The following is a 20,277-nucleotide window of genomic DNA, read 5'->3' as shown; positions in this document are numbered from 1 at the left end:
TCTGAGAATGGTGGGTTTCTATCTCTGCTCAGTGGCAGACATGCTGCCTGTTTTTCTGAGAATGGTGGGTCTCTGTGCTCAGCTGAAGACATGCTGCCAGTTTTTATGAGAATGGTGGGGTTCTATCTGTGCTCAGCTGAAGACATGCTGCCTGTTTTCTGAGAATGGTGGGTCTCTATCTGTGCTCAGCTGAAGACATGCTGCCTGTTTTTATGAGAATGGTGATTCTCTATCTGTGCTCAGCTGAAGACATGCTGCCTGTAAGAATGGTGGGTCTCTATCTGTGCTCAGTTAAAGACATGCTGCCTATTTTTCTGAGAATGGTGGGTCTCTATCTGTGCTCATTGGCAGACATGCAGCCTCTTTTTCTGAGAATGGTGCGTCTCTATCTGTGCTCAGCTAAAGACATGCTACCTGTTTTTATGAGAATGGTGGGGCTCTATTTGTGCTCAGCTGAAGACATGCTGCCTGTTTTTCTGAGATTGGTGGGTCTGTATCTCTGCTCAGCTGAAGACATGCTGCCTGGGAGAATGGCGGAACTCTATCTGTGCTCAGTTGAAGACATGTTGCCTGTGAGAATGGTGGGTCTCCATCTGTGCTCGGCTGAAGACATGCTGCCTGTTCATCTGAGAAGGGTGGGTCTCTATCTGTGCTCAGCTGAAGACATGCTGCCTGTTCATCTGAGAATGGTGGGTCTCTATCTGTGCTCAGCTGAAGACATGCTGCCTGTGAGAATGGTGGGTCTCTATCTGTTCTCGGCTAAAGACATGCTGCCTGTTCATCTGAGAATGGTGGGTCTCTATCTGTGCTCAGCTGAAGACATGCTGCCTGTGTTTCTGAGCATGGTGGGTCTTTATCTTTGCTCAGCTCAAGACATGCTGCCTGTTTTTCTGAGAATGGTGGGTCTTTATCTGTGCTCAGCTGTAGACATGCTGCCTGTTTTTCTGAGAATGGTGGGTCTCTATCTGTGCTCAGTTGTAGACATGCTGCCTGTTTTTCTGAGAATGGTGGGTCTCTATCTGTGCTCAGCTGAAGACATGCTGCCTGTGAGAATGGTGGGTCTCTATCTGTGCTCAGCTGTAGACATGCTGCCTGTTTTTCTGAGAACGGTGGATCTCTTTCTGTCCTCAGTTGAAGACATGCTGCCTGTTTTTATGAGAATGGTGTGTCTCTATCTGTGCTCAGCTGAAGACATGATGCCTTTTTTTATGAGAATGGCGGATCTCTATTTGTGCTCAGCTGAAGACATGCTGCCTGTTTTTATGAGAATGGTGGGTCTCTATCTGTGCTCAGATGAAGACATGCTGCCTGTTTTTATGAGAATGGTGGGTCTCTATCTGTGGTCTGCTAAAGACATGCTGCCTGTTTTTATGAGAATGGTGGGTCTTTATCTGTGCTCAGCTGAAGACATGCTGCCTGTTTTTCTGAGAATGGTGGGTCTCTATCAGTGCTCAGCTGTAGACATGCTGCCTGTTTTTCTGAGAATGGTGGGTCACTATCTGTGCTTAGTTGAAGACAGGCTGCCTGTTTTTCTGAGAATGGTGGGTCTCTATCTGTGCTCAGCTGAAGACATGCTGCCTGTGAGAATGGTGGGTCTCGATCTGCGCTCAGGTGTAGACATGCTGCCTGTTTTTCTGAGAACGGTGGGTCTCTATCTGTCCTAAGTTGAGGACATGCTGCCTGTTTTTATGGGAATGCTGGGTCTCTATCTGTGCTCAGCTGAAGACATGATGCCTGTTTTTATGAGAATGTGGGGTCTCTATTTGTGCTCAGTTGAAGACATGCAGCCTGTTTTTATGAGAATGGTGGGTATCTATCTGTGCTCAGCTGAAGACATGCTGCCTGTTTTTATGAGAATGGTGGGTCTCTATCTGTGCTCATCTAAAGGCATGCTGCCTGTGTTTATGAGAATGGTAGGTCTCTATCTGTGCTCAGTTGTAGACATGCTGCCTGTTTTTCTGAGAATGGTGGGTCTCTATCTGTGCTCAGCTGAAGACATGCTGCCTGTGAGAATGGTGGGTCTCTATCTGTGCTCAGCTGTAGACATGCTGCCTGTCTTTCTGAGAACAGTGGGTCTCTATCTGTCCTCAGTTGAAGACATGCTGCCTGTTTTTATGAGAATGGTGTGTCTCTATCTGTGCTCAGCTGAAGACATGATGCCTTTTTTTATGAGAATGGCGGATCTCTATTTGTGCTCAGTTGAAGACATGCTGCCTGTTTTTATGAGAATGGTGGGTCTTTATCTGTGCTCAGCTGAAGACATGCTGCCTGTTTTTCTGAGAATGGTGGGTCTCTATCAGTGCTCAGCTGTAGACATGCTGCCTGTTTTTCTGAGAATGGTGGGTCTCTATCTGTGCTCAGCTGAAGACATGCTGCCTGTTTTTCTGAGAATGGTGGGTTTCTATCTCTGCTCAGTGGCAGACATGCTGCCTGTTTTTCTGAGAATGGTGGGTCTCTGTGCTCAGCTGAAGACATGCTGCCAGTTTTTATGAGAATGGTGGGTCTCTATCTGTCCTCAGTTGAAGACATGCTGCCTGTTTTTATGAGAATAGTGTGTCTCTGTGCTCAGCTGAAGACATGATGAATTTTTTGATGAGAATGGCGGATCTCTATTTGTGCTCAGTTGAAGACATGCTGCCTGTTTTTCTGAGAATGGTGGGTCTCTATCTGTCCTCAGTTGAGGACATGCTGCCTGTTTTTATGGGAATGCTGGGTCTCTATCTGTGCTCAGCTGAAGACATGATGCCTGTTTTTATGAGAATGTGGGGTCTCTATTTGTGCTCAGTTGAAGACATGCTGCCTGTTTTTATGAGAATGGTGGGTATCTATCTGTGCTCAGCTGGAGACATGCTGCCTGCTTTTATGAGAATGGTGGGTCTCTATCTGTGCTAAGCTAAAGGCATGCTGCCTGTTTTTATGAGAATGGTGGGGCTCTATTTGTGCTCAGCTGCAGACATGCTGCCTGTTTTTCTGAGAATGGTGGGTCTCTATCTGTGCTCAGCTGAAGAAATGCTGCCTGTGAGAATGGTGGAACACTATCTGTCCTCAGTTGAAGACATGCTGCCTGTGAGAATGGTGGGTCTCTATCTGTGCTCGGCTGAAGACATGCTGCCTGTTCTTCTGAGAATGGTGGGTCTCTATCTGTGCCCAGCTGAAGAGATGCTGCCTGTTTTCCTGAGAATGGTGGGTCTTTATCTGTGCTCAGCTGAAGACATGGGGCCTGTTTTTCTGAGAATGGTGGGTCTCTATCTGTGCTCAGCTGTAGACATGCTGCCTGTTTTTCTGAGAATGGTGGGTATCTATCTGTGCTCAGTTGTAGACATGCTGCCTGTTTTTCTGAGAATGGTGGGTCTCTATCTGTGCTCAGCTGAAGACATGCTGCATGTTTTTCTGAGAACGGTGGGTCTCTATCTGTCCTCAGTTAAAGACATGCTGCCTGTTTTTCTGAGAATGGTGGGTTTCTATCTCTGCTCAGTGGCAGACATGCTGCCTGTTTTTCTGAGAATGGTGGGTCTCTGTGCTCAGCTGAAGACATGCTGCCTGTTTTTATGAGAATGGTGGGGTTCTATCTGTGCTCAGCTGAAGACATGCTTCCTGTTTTCTGAGAATGGTGGCTCTCTATCTGTGCTCAGCTGAAGACATGCTGCCTGTTTTCATGAGAATGGTGATTCTCTATCTGTGCTCAGCTGAAGACATGCTGCCTGTAAGAATGGTGGGTCTCTATCTGTGCTCAGTTGAAGACATGCTGCCTATTTTTCTGAGAGTGGTGGGTCTCTATCTGTGCTCATTGGCAGACATGCTGCCTCTTTTTCTGAGAATGGTGGGTCTCTATCTGTGCTCAGCTAAAGACATGCTACCTGTTTTTATGAGAATGGTGGGGCTCTATTTGTGCTCAGCTGAAGACATGCTGCCTGTTTTTCTGAGAATGGTGGGTCTGTATCTGTGCTCAGCTGAAGACATGCTGCCTGTGAGAATGGCGGAACTCTATCTGTGCTCAGTTGTAGACATGTTGCCTGTGAGAATGGTGGGTCTCTATCTGTGCTCGGCTAAAGACATGCTGCCTGTTCATCTGAGAATGGTGGGTCTCTATCTGTGCTCAGCTGAAGACATGCTGCCTGTTTTTCTGAGCATGGTGGGTCTTTATCTGTGCTCAGCTCAAGACATGCTGCCTGTTTTTCTGAGAATGGTGGGTCTTTATCTGTGCTCAGCTGTAGACATGCTGCCTGGTTTTCTGAGAATGGTGGGTCTCTATCTGTGCTCACTTGTAGACATGCTGCCTGTTTTTCTGAGAATGGTGGGTCTCTATCTGTGCTCAGCTGAAGACATGATGCCTGTGAGAATGGTGGGTCTCTATCTGTGCTCAGCTGTAGACATGCTGCCTGTTTTTCTGAGAACGGTGGGTCTCTATCTGTCCTCAGTTGAAGACATGCTGCCTGTTTTTATGAGAATGGTGTGTCTCTATCTGTGCTCAGCTGAAGACATGATGCCTTTTTTTTATGAGAATGGCGGATCTCTATTTGTGCTCAGTTGAAGACATGCTGCCTGTTTTTATGAGAATGGTGTGTCTCTATCTGTGCTCAGCTGAAGACATGCTGCCTGTTTTTATGAGAATGGTGGGTCTCTATCTGTGGTCTGCTAAAGACATGCTGCCTATTTTTATGAGAATGGTGGGTCTTTATCTGAGCTCAGCTGAAGACATGCTGCCTGTTTTTCTGAGAATGGTGGGTCTCTATCAGTGCTCAGCTGTAGACATGCTGCCTGTTTTTCTGAGAATGGTGGGTCTCTATCTGTGCTTAGTTGAAGTCATGCTGCCTGTTTTTCTAAGAATGGTGGGTCTCTATCTGTGCTCAGCTGAAGACATGCTGCCTGTTTTTCTGAGAATGGTGGGTTTCTATCTCTGCTCAGTGGCAGACATGCTGCCTGTTTTTCTGAGAATGGTGGGTCTCTGTGCTCAGCTGAAGACATGCTGCCAGTTTTTATGAGAATGGTGGGGTTCTATCTGTGCTCAGCTGAAGACATGCTGCCTGTTTTCTGAGAATGGTGGGTCTCTATCTGTGCTCAGCTGAAGACATGCTGCCTGTTTTTATGAGAATGGTGATTCTCTATCTGTGCTCAGCTGAAGACATGCTGCCTGTAAGAATGGTGGGTCTCTATCTGTGCTCAGTTGAAGACATGCTGCCTATTTTTCTGAGAATGGTGGGTCTCTATCTGTGCTCATTGGCAGACATGCTGCCTCTTTTTATGAGAATGGTGGGTCTCTATCTGTGCTCAGCTAAAGACATGCTACCTGTTTTTATGAGAATGGTGGGGCTCTATTTGTGCTCAGCTGAAGACATGCTGCCTGTTTTTCTGAGAATGGTGGATCTGTATCTCTGCTCAGCTGAAGACATGCTGCCTGGGAGAATGGCGGAACTCTACCTGTGCTCAGTTGAAGACATGTTGCCTGTGAGAATGGTGGGTCTCTATCTGTGCTCGGCTGAAGACATGCTGCCTGTTCATCTGAGAAGGGTGGGTCTCTATCTGTGCTCAGCTGAAGACATGCTGCCTGTTCATCTGAGAATGGTGGGTCTCTATCTGTGCTCAGCTGAAGACATGCTGCCTGTGAGAATGGTGGGTCTCTATCTGTGCTCGGCTAAAGACATGCTGCCTGTTCATCTGAGAATGGTGGGTCTCTATCTGTGCTCAGCTGAAAACATGCTGCCTGTTTTTCTGAGCATGGTGGGTCTTTATCTGTGCTCAGCTCAAGACATGCTGCCTGTTTTTCTGAGAATGGTGGGTCTTTATCTGTGCTCAGCTGTAGACATGCTGCCTGTTTTTCTGAGAATGGTGGGTCTCTATCTGTGCTCAGTTGTAGACATGCTGCCAGTTTTTCTGAGAATGGTGGGTCTCTATCTGTGCTCAGCTGAAGACATGCTGCCTGTGAGAATGGTCGGTCTCTATCTGTGCTCAGCTGTAGACATGCTGCCTGTTTTTCTGAGAACGGTGGATCTCTATCTGTCCTCAGTTGAAGACATGCTGCCTGTTTTTATGAGAATGGTGTGTCTCTATCTGTGCTCAGCTGAAGACATGATGCCTTTTTTATGAGAATGGCGGATCTCTATATGTGCTCAGTTGAAGACATGCTGCCTGTTTTTATGAGAATGGTGGGTCTCTATCTGTGCTCAGCTGAAGACATGCTGCCTGTTTTTATGAGAATGGTGGGTCTCTATCTGTGGTCTGCTAAAGACATGCTGCCTGTTTTTATGAGAATGGTGGGTCTTTATCTGTGCTCAGCTGAAGACATGCTGCCTGTTTTTCTGAGAATGGTGGGTCTCTATCAGTGCTCAGCTGTATACATGCTGCCTGTTTTTCTGAGAATGGTGGGTCTCTATCTGTGCTTAGTTGGAGACATGCTGCCTGTTTTTCTGAGAATGGTGGGTCTCTATCTGTGCTCAGCTGAAGACATGCTGCCTGTGAGAATGGTGGGTCTCGATCTGCGCTCAGCTGTAGACATGCTGCCTGTTTTTCTGAGAACGGTGGGTCTCTATCTGTCCTAAGTTGAGGACATGCTGCCTGTTTTTATGGGAATGCTGGGTCTCTATCTGTGCTCAGCTGAAGACATGATGCCTGTTTTTATGAGAATGTGGGGTCTCTATTTGTGCTCAGTTGAAGACATGCAGCCTGTTTTTATGAGAATGGTGGGTATCTATCTGTGCTCAGCTGAAGACATGCTGCCTGTTTTTATGAGAATGGTGGGTCTCTATCTGTGCTCAGCTAAAGGCATGCTGCCTGTGTTTATGAGAATGGTAGGTCTCTATCTGTGCTCAGTTGTAGACATGCTGCCTGTTTTTCTGAGAATGGTGGTCTCTATCTGTGCTCAGCTGAAGACATGCTGCCTGTGAGAATGGTGGGTCTCTATCTGTGCTCAGCTGTAGACATGCTGCCTGTTTTTCTGAGAACAGTTGGTCTCTATCTGTCCTCAGTTGAAGACATGCTGCCTGTTTTTATGAGAATGGGGTGTCTCTATCTGTGCTCAGCTGAAGACATGATGCCTTTTTCTATGAGAATGGCGGATCTCTATTTGTGCTCAGTTGAAGACATGCTGCCTGTTTTTATGAGAATGGTGGGTCTCTATCTGTGCTCAGCTGAAGACATGCTTCCTGTTTTTATGAGAATGGTGGGTCTCTATCTTTGGTCTGCTAAAGACATGATGCCTGTTTTTATGAGAATGGTGGGTCTTTATCTGTGCTCAGCTGAAGACATGCTGCCTGTTTTTCTGAGAATGGTGGGTCTCTATCAGTGCTCAGCTGTAGACATGCTGCCTGTTTTTCTGCGAATGGTGGGTCTCTATCTGTGCTTAGTTGAAGACATGCTGCCTGTTTTTCTGAGAATGGTGGGTCTCTATCTGTGCTCAGCTGAAGACATGCTGCCTCTGAGAATGGTGGGTCTCGATCTGTGCTCAGCTGTAGACATGCTGCCTGTTTTTCTGAGAACGGTGGGTCTCTATCAGTCCTCAGTTGAGGACATGCTGCCTGTTTTTATGGGAATGCTGGGTCTCTATCTGTGCTCAGCTGAAGACATGATGCCTGTTTTTATGAGAATGTGGGGTCTCTATTTGTGCTCAGTTGAAGACATGCTGCCTGTTTTTATGAGAATGGTGGGTATCTATCTGTGCTCAGCTGAAGACATGCTGCCTGTTTTTATGAGAATGGTGGGTCTCTATCTGTGCTCAGCTAAAGGCATGCTGCCTGTTTTTATGAGAATGGTGGGGCTCTATTTGTAATCAGCTGCAGACATGCTGCCTGTTTTTCTGAGAATGGTGGGTCTCTATCTGTGCTCAGCTGAAGACATGCTGCCTGTGAGAATGGTGGAACACTATCTGTGCTCAGTTGAAGACATGCTGCCTGTGAGAATGGTGGGTCTCTATCTGTGCTCGGCTGAAGACATGCTGCCTGTTCTTCTGAGAAGGGTGGGTCTCTATCTGTGCTCAGCTGAAGACATGCTGCCTGTTTTTCAGAGAATGGTGGGTCTTTATCTGTGCTCAGCTGAAGACATGCTGCCTGTTTTTCCGAGAATGGTGGGTCTCTATCTGTGCTCAGCTGTAGACATGCTGCCTGTTTTTCTGAGAATGGTGGGTCTTTATCTGTGCTCAGTTGTAGACATGCTGCCTGTTTTTCTGAGAATGGTGGGTCTCTATCTGTGCTCAGCTGAAGACATACTGCCTGTGAGAATGGTGGGTCTCTATCTGTGCTCAGCTGTAGACATGCTGCCTGTTTTTCTGAGAACAGTGGGTCTCTATCTGTCCTCAGCTGACGACATGCTGCCTGTTTTTCTGAGAATGGTGGGTCTTTATCTGTGCTCAGCTGAAGACATGGGGCCTGTTTTTCTGAGAATGGTGGGTCTGTCTGTGCTCAGCTGTAGACATTCTGCCTGTTTTTCTGAGAATGGTGGGTATCTATCTGTGCTCAGTTGTAGACATGCTGCCTGTTTTTCTGAGAATGGTGGGTCTCTATCTGTGCTCAGCTGAAGACATGCTGCCTGTGAGAATGGTGGGTCTCTAGCTGTGCTCAGCTGTAGACATGCTGCATGTTTTTCTGAGAACGGTGGGTCTCTATCTGTTCTCAGTTGAAGACATGCTGCCTGTTTTTCTGAGAATGGTGGGTTTCTTTCTCTGCTCAGTGGCAGACATGCTGCCTGTTTTTCTGAGAATGGTGGGTCTCTGTGCTCAGCTGAAGACATGCTGCCAGTTTTTATGAGAATGGTGGGGTTCTATCTGTGCTCAGCTGAAGACATGCTGCATGTTTTTATGAGAATGGTGAGTCTCTATCTGTGCTCAGCTGAAGACATGCTGCCTGTAAGAATGGTGGGTCTCTATCTGTGCTCAGTTGAAGACATGCTGCCTATTTTTCTGAGAATGGTGGGTCTCTATCTGTGCTCAGCTGAAGACATGCTGCCTGTAAGAATGGTGGGTCTTTATCTGTGCTCATTGGCAGACATGCTGCCTCTTCTTCTGAGAATGGTGGGTCTCTATCTGTGCTCAGCTAAAGACATGCTACCTGTTTTTATGAGAATGGTGGGGCTCTATTTGTACTCAGCTGAAGACATGCTGCCTGTTTTTCTGAGAATGCTGGGTCTGTATCTGTGCTCAGCTGAAGACATGCTGCCTGTGAGAATGGTGGAACTCTATCTGTGCTCAGTTGATGACATGTTGCCTGTGAGAATGGTGGGTCTCTATCTGTGCTCGGCTGAAGACATGCTGCCTGTTCATCTGAGAAGGGTGGGTCTCTATCTGTGCTCAGCTGAAGACATGCTGCCTGTTTTTCTGAGAATGGTGGGTCTTTATCTGTGCTCAGCTGAAGACATGCTGCCTGTTTTTCTGAGAATGGTGTGTCTCTATCTGTGCTCAGCTGTAGACATGCTGCCTGTTTTTCTGAGAATGATGGTTCTCTATCTGTGCTCAGTTTTAGACATGCTGCCTGTTTTTCTTAGAATGGTGGGTCTCTATCTGTGCTCAGCTGAAGACATACTGCCTGTGAGAATGGTGGGTCTCTATCTGTGCTCAGCTGTAGACATGCTGCCTGTTTTTATGAGAATGGTGGGTCTCTATCTGTGCTCAGCTGAAGACATGATGCCTGTTTTTATGAGAATGGCGGATCTCTATTTGTGCTCAGTTGAAGACATGCTGCCTGTTTTTATGAGAATGGTGGGTCTCTATCTGTGCTCAGCTGAAGACATGCTGCCTGTTTTCATGAGAATGGTGGGTCTCTATCTGTGCTCTGCTAAAGACATGCTACCTGTTTTTATGAGAATTGTGGGGCTATATTTGTGCTCAGCTGAAGACATGCTGCCTGTTTTTCTGAGAATGGTTGGCCTTATCTGTGCTCAGCTGAAGACATGCTGCCTGTTTTTCTGAGAATGGTGGGTCTCTATCAGTGCTCAGCTGTAGACATGCTGCCTGTTTTTCTGAGAATGGTGGGTCTCTATCTGTGCTCAGTTGAAGACATGCTGCCTGTTTTTCTGAGAATGGTGGGTCTCTATCTGTGCTCAGCTGAAGACATGCTGCCTGTGAGAATGGTGGGTCTCTATCTGTGCTCAGCAGTAGACATGCTGCCTGTTTTTCTGAGAACGGTGGGTCTCTATCTGTCCTCAGTTGAGGACATGCTGCCTGTTTTTATGAGAATGTTGGGTCTTTATCTGTGCTCAGCTGAAGACATGAATCCTGTTTTTATGAGAATGGGGGGTCTCTATTTGTGCTCAGTTGAAGACATACTGCCTGTTTTTATGAGAATGGTGGGTATCTATCTGTGCTCATCTGAAGACATGCTGCCTGTTTTCATGAGAATGGTGAGTCTCTATCTGTGCTCAGCTGTAGACATGCTGCATGTTTTTCTGAGAACAGTGGGTCTCTATCTGTCCTCAGTTGAAGACATGCTGCCTGTTTTTATGAGAATGGTGAGTCTCTATCTGTGCTCAGCTGAAGACATGCTGCCTGTAAGAATGGATGGTCTCTATCTGTGCTCAGTTGAAGACATGCTGCCTATTTTTCTGAGAATGATGGGTCTCTATCTGTGCTCAGTGGCAGACATGCTGCCTCTTTTTCTAAGAATGGTGGGTCTCTATCTGTGCTCAGCTAAAGACATGCTGCATTTTGTATGAGAATGGTGGGTCTGTATCTGTGCTCAGCTGAAGACATGCTGCCTGTGAGAATGGTGGGTCTCTATCTGTGCTCGGCTGAAGACATGCTGCCTGTTTTTCTGAGAATGGTGGGTCTTTAGCTGTGTTCAGCTGAAGACATGCTGCCTGTGAGAATGGTGGAACTCTATCTGTGCTCAGTTGAAGACATGTTGCCTGTGAGAATGGTGGGTCTCTATCTGTGCTCGGCTGAAGACATGCTGCCTGTTCATCTGAGAATGGTGGGTCTCTATCTGTGCTCAGCTGAAGACATGCTGCCTGTTTTTCTGAGAATGGTGGGTCTTTATCTGTGCTCAGCTGAGGACATGCTGCCTGTTTTTCTGAGAATGGTGGGTCTCTATCTGTGCTCAGCTGTAGACATGCTGCCTGTTTTTCTGAGAACGGTGGGTCTCTATCTGTCCTCAGTTGAAGACATGCTGCCTGTTTTTATGAGAATGGTGGGTCTCTATCTGTCCTCAGCTGAAGACATGATGCCTGTTTTTATGAGAATGGCGGATCTCTATTTGTGCTCAGTTGAAGACATGCTGCCTGTTTGAAGAGAATGGTGGGTCTCTATCTGTGCTCAGCTGAAGTCATGCTGCCTGTTTTTATGAGAATGGTAGGTCTCTATCTGTGCTCAGCTGAAGACATGCTGCCTGTTTTTCTGAGAATGGTGGGTCTCTATCTGTGCTCAGCTGAAGACATGCTGCCTGTGAGAATGGTGGGTCTCTATCTGTGCTCAGCTGTAGACATGCTGCATGTTTTTCTGAGAACGGTGGGTCTCTATCTGTCCTCAGTTGAAGAAATGCTGCCTGTTTTTCTGAGAATTATAGGTTTCTATCTCTGCTCAGTGGCAGACATGCTGCCTGTTTATCTGAGAATGGTGGGTCTCTGTGCTCAGCTGAAGACATGCTGCCAGTTTTTATGAGAATGGTGGGGTTCTATCTGTGCTCAGCTGAAGACATGCTGCCTGTTTTTTGAGAATGGTGGGTCTCTATCTGTGCTCAGCTGAAGACATGCTGCTTGTTTTTATGAGAATGGTGAGTCTCTATCTGTGCTCAGCTGAAGACATGCTACCTGTAAGAATGGTGGGTCTCTATCTGTGCTCAGTTGAAGACATGCTGCCTATTTTTCTGAGAATTGTGGGTCTCTATATGTGCTCAGTGGCAGACATGCTGCCTCTTTTTCTAAGAATGGTGGGTCTCTATCTGTGCTCAGCTAAAGACATGCTGACTGTTTTTACGAGAATGGTCGGGCTCTATTTGTGCTCAGCTGAAGACATGCTGCCTGTTTTTCTGAGAATGGTGGGTCTGTATCTGTGCTCAGCTGAAGACATGCTGCCTGTTTTTATGAGAATGGTGAGTCTCTATCTGTGCTCAGCTGAAGACATGCTGCCTATAAGAATGGTGGGTCTCTATCTGTGCTCAGTTGAAGACATGCTGCCTATTTTTCTGAGAATGATGGGTCTCTATCTGTGCTCAGTGGCAGACATGCTGCCTCTTTTTCTAAGAATGGTGGGTCTCTATCTGTGCTCAGCTAAAGACATGCTGCCTGTTTTTCTGAGAATGGTGGGTCTCTGTGCTCAGCTGAAGACATGCTGCCAGTTTTTATGATAATGGTGGGGTTCTATCTGTGCTCAGCTGAGGACATGCTGCCTGTTTTCTGAGAATGGTGGGTCTCTATCTGTGCTCAGCTGAAGACATGCTGCCTGTTTTTATTAGAATGGTGAGTCTCTATCTGTGCTCAGCTGAAGACATGCTGCCTGTAAGAATGGTGGGTCTCTATCTGTGCTCAGTTGAAGACATGCTGCCTGTTCATCTGAGAAGGGTGGGTCTCTATCTGTGCTCAGCTGAAGACATGCTGCCTGTTTTTCTGAGAATGGTGGGTCTTTATCTGTGCTCAGCTGAAGACATTTTGCCTGTTTTTCTGAGAATGTTGGGTCTCTATCTGTGCTCAGCTGTAGACATGCTGCCTGTTTTTCTGAGAATGGTGGGTCTCTATCTGTGCTCAATTGTAGACATGCTGCCTGTTTTTCTGAGAATGGTGGGTCTCTATCTGTGCTCATCTGAAGACATACTGCCTGTGAGAATGGTGGGTCTCTCTCTGTGCTCTGCTGTAGACATGCTGCCTGTTTTTCTGAGAACGGTGGGTCTCTATCTATCCTCAGTTGAAGACATGCTGCCTGTTTTTATGAGAATGGTGGGTCTCTATCTGTGCTCAGCTGCAGACATGATGCCTGTTTTTATGAGAATGGCGGATCTCTATTTGTGTTCAGTTGAAGACATACTGGCTGTTTTTATGAGAATGGTGGGTCTCTATCTGTGCTCAGCTGAAGATATGCTGCCTGTTTTTATGAGAATGGTGGGTCTCTATCTGTGCTCTGCTAAAGACATGCTGCCTGTTTTTATGAGAATGGTGGGGCTATATTTGTGCTCAGCTGAAGACATGCTACCTGTTTTTCTGAGAATGGTGGGCTTTTATCTGTGCACAGCTGAAGACATGTTGCCTGTTTTTCTGAGAATGGCGGGTCTCTATCAGTGCTCAGCTGTAGACATGCTGCCTGTTTTTCTGAGAATGGTGGGTCTCTATCTGTGCTCAGTTGAAGACATGCTGCCTGTTTTTCTGAGAATGGTGGGTCTTTATCTGTGCTCAGCTGAAGACATGCTGCCTGTGAGAATGGTGGGTCTCTATCTGTGCACAGCTGTAGACATGCTGCCTGTGAGAATGGTGGGTCTCTATCTGTGCTCAGCTAAAGACATGCTGCATGTTTTTATGAGAATGGTGGGTCTGTATCTGTGCTCAGCTGAAGACATGCTGCCTGTTTTTATGAGAATGGTGAGTCTCTATCTGTGCTCAGCTGAAGACATGCTGCCTGTAAGAATGGTGGGTCTCTATCTGTGCTCAGTTGAAGACATGCTGCCTATTTTTCTGAGAATGATGGGTCTCTATCTGTGCTCAGTGGCAGACATGCTGCCTCTTTTTCTAAGAATGGTGGGTCTCTATCTGTGCTCAGCTAAAGACATGCTGCATGTTTTTATGAGAATGGTGGGTCTGTATCTGTGCTCAGCTGAAGACATGCTGCCTGTGAGAATGGTGGACCTCTATCTGTGCTCAGTTGAAGACAAGTTGCCTGTGAGAATGGTGGGTCTCTATCTGTCCTCAGTTGAAGACATGCTGCCTGTTTTTCTGAGAATGGTGGGTCTTTATCTGTGCTCAGCTGAAGACATGGGGCCTGTTTTTCTGAGAATGGTGGGTCTCTGTCTGTGCTCAGCTGTAGACATGCTGCCTGTTTTTCTGAGAATGGTGGGTATCTATCTGTGCTCAGTTGTAGACATGCTGCCTGTTTTTCTGAGAATGGTGGGTCTCTATCTGTGCTCAGCTGAAGACATGCTGCCTGTGAGAATGGTGGGTCTCTATCTGTGCTCAGCTGTAGACATGCTGCATGTTTTTCTGAGAACGATGGGTATCTATCTGTTCTCAGTTGAAGACATGCTGCCTGTTTTTCTGAGAATGGTGGGTTTCTTTCTCTGCTCAGTGGCAGACATGCTGCCTGTTTTTCTGAGAATGGTGGGTCTCTGTGCTCAGCTGAAGACATGCTGCCAGTTTTTATGATAATGGTGGGTCTCTATCTGTGCCTTGCTAAAGACATGCTGCCTGTTTTTATGAGAATGGTGGGGCTATATTTGTGCTCAGCTGAAGACATGCTGCCTGTTTTTCTGAGAATGGTGGGCCTTTATCTGTGCACAGCTGAAGACATGCTGCCTGTTTTTCTGAGAATGGTGGGTCTCTATCAGTGCTCAGCTGTAGACATGCTGCCTGTTTTTCTGAGAACGGTGGGTCTCTATCTGTCCTCAGTTGAAGACATGCTGCCTGTTTTTATGAGAATGGTGGGTCTCTATCTGTCCTCAGCTGAAGACATGATGCCTGTTTTTATGAGAATGGCGGATCTCTATTTGTGCTCAGTTGAAGACATGCTGCCTGTTTGAAGAGAATGGTGGGTCTCTATCTGTGCTCAGCTGAAGTCATGCTGCCTGTTTTTATGAGAATGGTAGGTCTCTATCTGTGCTCAGCTGAAGACATGCTGCCTGTTTTTCTGAGAATGGTGGGTCTCTATCTGTGCTCAGCTGAAGACATGCTGCCTGTGAGAATGGTGGGTCTCTATCTGTGCTCAGCTGTAGACATGCTGCATGTTTTTCTGAGAACGGTGGGTCTCTATCTGTCCTCAGTTGAAGAAATGCTGCCTGTTTTTCTGAGAATTATAGGTTTCTATCTCTGCTCAGTGGCAGACATGCTGCCTGTTTATCTGAGAATGGTGGGTCTCTGTGCTCAGCTGAAGACATGCTGCCAGTTTTTATGAGAATGGTGGGGTTCTATCTGTGCTCAGCTGAAGACATGCTGCCTGTTTTTTGAGAATGGTGGGTCTCTATCTGTGCTCAGCTGAAGACATGCTGCTTGTTTTTATGAGAATGGTGAGTCTCTATCTGTGCTCAGCTGAAGACATGCTACCTGTAAGAATGGTGGGTCTCTATCTGTGCTCAGTTGAAGACATGCTGCCTATTTTTCTGAGAATTGTGGGTCTCTATATGTGCTCAGTGGCAGACATGCTGCCTCTTTTTCTAAGAATGGTGGGTCTCTATCTGTGCTCAGCTAAAGACATGCTGACTGTTTTTACGAGAATGGTCGGGCTCTATTTGTGCTCAGCTGAAGACATGCTGCCTGTTTTTCTGAGAATGGTGGGTCTGTATCTGTGCTCAGCTGAAGACATGCTGCCTGTTTTTATGAGAATGGTGAGTCTCTATCTGTGCTCAGCTGAAGACATGCTGCCTATAAGAATGGTGGGTCTCTATCTGTGCTCAGTTGAAGACATGCTGCCTATTTTTCTGAGAATGATGGGTCTCTATCTGTGCTCAGTGGCAGACATGCTGCCTCTTTTTCTAAGAATGGTGGGTCTCTATCTGTGCTCAGCTAAAGACATGCTGCCTGTTTTTCTGAGAATGGTGGGTCTCTGTGCTCAGCTGAAGACATGCTGCCAGTTTTTATGATAATGGTGGGGTTCTATCTGTGCTCAGCTGAGGACATGCTGCCTGTTTTCTGAGAATGGTGGGTCTCTATCTGTGCTCAGCTGAAGACATGCTGCCTGTTTTTATTAGAATGGTGAGTCTCTATCTGTGCTCAGCTGAAGACATGCTGCCTGTAAGAATGGTGGGTCTCTATCTGTGCTCAGTTGAAGACATGCTGCCTGTTCATCTGAGAAGGGTGGGTCTCTATCTGTGCTCAGCTGAAGACATGCTGCCTGTTTTTCTGAGAATGGTGGGTCTTTATCTGTGCTCAGCTGAATACATTTTGCCTGTTTTTCTGAGAATGTTGGGTCTCTATCTGTGCTCAGCTGTAGACATGCTGCCTGTTTTTCTGAGAATGGTGGGTCTCTATCTGTGCTCAATTGTAGACATGCTGCCTGTTTTTCTGAGAATGGTGGGTCTCTATCTGTGCTCATCTGAAGACATACTGCCTGTGAGAATGGTGGGTCTCTCTCTGTGCTCTGCTGTAGACATGCTGCCTGTTTTTCTGAGAACGGTGGGTCTCTATCTATCCTCAGTTGAAGACATGCTGCCTGTTTTTATGAGAATGGTGGGTCTCTATCTGTGCTCAGCTGCAGACATGATGCCTGTTTTTATGAGAATGGCGGATCTCTATTTGTGTTCAGTTGAAGACATACTGGCTGTTTTTATGAGAATGGTGGGTCTCTATCTGTGCTCAGCTGAAGATATGCTGCCTGTTTTTATGAGAATGGTGGGTCTCTATCTGTGCTCTGCTAAAGACATGCTGCCTGTTTTTATGAGAATGGTGGGGCTATATTTGTGCTCAGCTGAAGACATGCTACCTGTTTTTCTGAGAATGGTGGGCTTTTATCTGTGCACAGCTGAAGACATGTTGCCTGTTTTTCTGAGAATGGCGGGTCTCTATCAGTGCTCAGCTGTAGACATGCTGCCTGTTTTTCTGAGAATGGTGGGTCTCTATCTGTGCTCAGTTGAAGACATGCTGCCTGTTTTTCTGAGAATGGTGGGTCTTTATCTGTGCTCAGCTGAAGACATGCTGCCTGTGAGAATGGTGGGTCTCTATCTGTGCACAGCTGTAGACATGCTGCCTGTGAGAATGGTGGGTCTCTATCTGTGCTCAGCTAAAGACATGCTGCATGTTTTTATGAGAATGGTGGGTCTGTATCTGTGCTCAGCTGAAGACATGCTGCCTGTTTTTATGAGAATGGTGAGTCTCTATCTGTGCTCAGCTGAAGACATGCTGCCTGTAAGAATGGTGGGTCTCTATCTGTGCTCAGTTGAAGACATGCTGCCTATTTTTCTGAGAATGATGGGTCTCTATCTGTGCTCAGTGGCAGACATGCTGCCTCTTTTTCTAAGAATGGTGGGTCTCTATCTGTGCTCAGCTAAAGACATGCTGCATGTTTTTATGAGAATGGTGGGTCTGTATCTGTGCTCAGCTGAAGACATGCTGCCTGTGAGAATGGTGGACCTCTATCTGTGCTCAGTTGAAGACAAGTTGCCTGTGAGAATGGTGGGTCTCTATCTGTCCTCAGTTGAAGACATGCTGCCTGTTTTTCTGAGAATGGTGGGTCTTTATCTGTGCTCAGCTGAAGACATGGGGCCTGTTTTTCTGAGAATGGTGGGTCTCTGTCTGTGCTCAGCTGTAGACATGCTGCCTGTTTTTCTGAGAATGGTGGGTATCTATCTGTGCTCAGTTGTAGACATGCTGCCTGTTTTTCTGAGAATGGTGGGTCTCTATCTGTGCTCAGCTGAAGACATGCTGCCTGTGAGAATGGTGGGTCTCTATCTGTGCTCAGCTGTAGACATGCTGCATGTTTTTCTGAGAACGATGGGTATCTATCTGTTCTCAGTTGAAGACATGCTGCCTGTTTTTCTGAGAATGGTGGGTTTCTTTCTCTGCTCAGTGGCAGACATGCTGCCTGTTTTTCTGAGAATGGTGGGTCTCTGTGCTCAGCTGAAGACATGCTGCCAGTTTTTATGATAATGGTGGGTCTCTATCTGTGCCTTGCTAAAGACATGCTGCCTGTTTTTATGAGAATGGTGGGGCTATATTTGTGCTCAGCTGAAGACATGCTGCCTGTTTTTCTGAGAATGGTGGGCCTTTATCTGTGCACAGCTGAAGACATGCTGCCTGTTTTTCTGAGAATGGTGGGTCTCTATCAGTGCTCAGCTGTAGACATGCTGCCTGTTTTTCTGAGAATGGTGGGTCTCTATCTGTGCTCAGTTGAAGACATGCTGCCTGTTTTTCTGAGAATGGTGGGTCTTTATCTGTGCTCAGCTGAAGACATGCTGCCTGTGAGAATGGTGGGTCTCTATCTGTGCACAGCTGTAGACATGCTGCCTGTGAGAATGGTGGGTCTCTATCTGTGCTCAGCTAAAGACATGCTGCATGTTTTTATGAGAATGGTGGGTCTGTATCTGTGCTCAGCTGAAGACATGCTGCCTGTGAGAATGGTGGAACTCTATCTGTGCTCAGTTGAAGACATGTTGCCTGTGAGAATGGTGGGTCTCTATCTGTGCTCGGCTGAAGACATGCTGCCTGTTTTTCTGAGAATGGTGGGTCTGTATCTGTGCTCAGCTGAAGACATGCTGCCTGTGAGAATGGTGGAACTCTATCTGTGCTCAGTTGAAGACATGTTGCCTGTGAGAATGGTGGGTCTCTATCTGTGTTCGGCTGAAGACATGCTGCCTGTTCATCTGAGAATGGTGGGTCTCTATCTGTCCTCAGTTGAAGATATGCTGCCCGTTTTTATGAGAATGGTGGGTCTCTATCTGTCCTCAGCTGAAGACATGATGCCTGTTTTATGAGAATGGAGGATCTCTATTTGTGCTCAGTTGAAGACATGCTGCCTGTTTTATGAGAATGGTGGGTCTCTAGCTGTGCTCAGCTGAAGTCATGCTGCCTGTTTTTATGAGAATGGTAGGTCTCTATCTGTGCTCAGCTGAAGACATGCTGCCTGTTTTTCTGAGGATGGTGGGTCTCTATCTGTGCTCAGCTGAAGACATGCTGCCTCTGAGAACGGTGGGTCTCTATCTGTCCTCAGTTGAAGACATGCTTCCTGTTTTTCTGAGAATGGTGGGTTTCTATCTCTGCTCAGTGGCAGACATGCTGCCTGTTATTCTGAGAATGGTGGGTCTCTATGCTCAGCTGAAGACATGCTGCCAGTTTTTATGAGAATGGTGGGGTTCTATCTGTGCTCAGCTGAAGACATGCTGCCTGTTTTTATGAGAATGGTGAGTCTCTATCTGTGCTCAGCTGAAGACATGCTGCCTGTAAGAATTGTGGGTCTCTATCTGTGCTCAGTTGAAGACATGCTGCCTATTTTTCTGAGAATGGTGGGTCTCTATCTGTGCTCATTGGCAGACATGCTGCCTCTTTTTCTGAGAATGGTGGGTCTCTATCTGTGCTCAGCTAAAGACATGCTACCTGTTTTTATGAGAATGGTGGGGCTCTATTTGTGCTCAGCTGTAGACATGCTGCCTGTTTTTCTGAGAATGGGGGGTCTGTATCTGTGCTCAGCTGAAGACATGCTGCCTGTGAGAATGGTGGAACAATATCTGTACTCAGTTGAAGACATGTTGCCTGTGAGAATGGTGGGTCTCTATCTGTGCTTGGCTGAAGACATGCTGCCTGTTCATCTGAGAAGGGTGGGTCTCTATCTGTGCTCAGCTGAAGACATGCTGCCTGTTTTTCAGAGAATGGTGGGTCTTTATCTGTGCTCAGCTGAATACATGCTGCCTGTTTTTCTGAGAATGGTGGGTCTCTATCTGTGCTCAGCTGTAGACATGCTGCCTGTTTTTCTGAGAATGGTGGGTCTCTATCTGTGCTCAGTTGTAGACATGCTGCCTGTTTTTCTGAGAATGGTGGGTCTCTATCTGTGCTCAGCTGAAGAAATACTGCCTGTGAGAATGGTGGGTCTCTATCTGTGCTCAGCTGTAGACATGCTGCCTGTTTTTCTGAGAACGGTGGGTCTCTATCTGTCCTCAGTTGAAGACATGCTGCCTGTTTTTCTGAAAATGGTGGGTCTTTATCTGTGCTCAGCTGAAGACATGGGGCCTGTTTTTCTGAGAATGGTGGGTCTCTGTCTGTGCTCAGCTGTAGACATGCTGCCTGTTTTTCTGAGATTGGTGGGTATCTATCTGTGCTCAGTTGTAGACATGCTGCCTGTTTTTCTGAGAATGGTGGGTCTCTATCTGTGCTCAGCTGAAGACATGCTGCCTGTGAGAATGGTGGGTCTCTATCTGTGCTCAGCTGTAGACATGCTGCATCTTTTTCTGAGAACGGTGGGTCTCTATCTGTTCTCAGTTGAAGACATGCTGCCTGTTTTTCTGAGAATGGTGGGTTTCTTTCTCTGCTCAGTGGCAGACATGCTGCCTGTTTTTCTGAGAATGGTGGGTCTCTGTGCTCAGCTGAAGACATGCTGCCAGTTTTTATGATAATGGTGGGGTTCTATCTGTGCTCAGCTGAGGACATGCTGCCTGTTTTCTGAGAATGGTGGGTCTCTATCTGTGCTCAGCTGAAGACATGCTGCCTGTTTTTATTAGAATGGTGAGTCTCTATCTGTGC

This window comes from Lissotriton vulgaris, chromosome 12, assembly GCF_964263255.1.
Source record: "Lissotriton vulgaris chromosome 12, aLisVul1.2, whole genome shotgun sequence".
Classification (NCBI taxonomy): Eukaryota; Metazoa; Chordata; class Amphibia; order Caudata; family Salamandridae; genus Lissotriton; species Lissotriton vulgaris.
Note: the sequence above shows the minus strand (reverse complement) of the source record.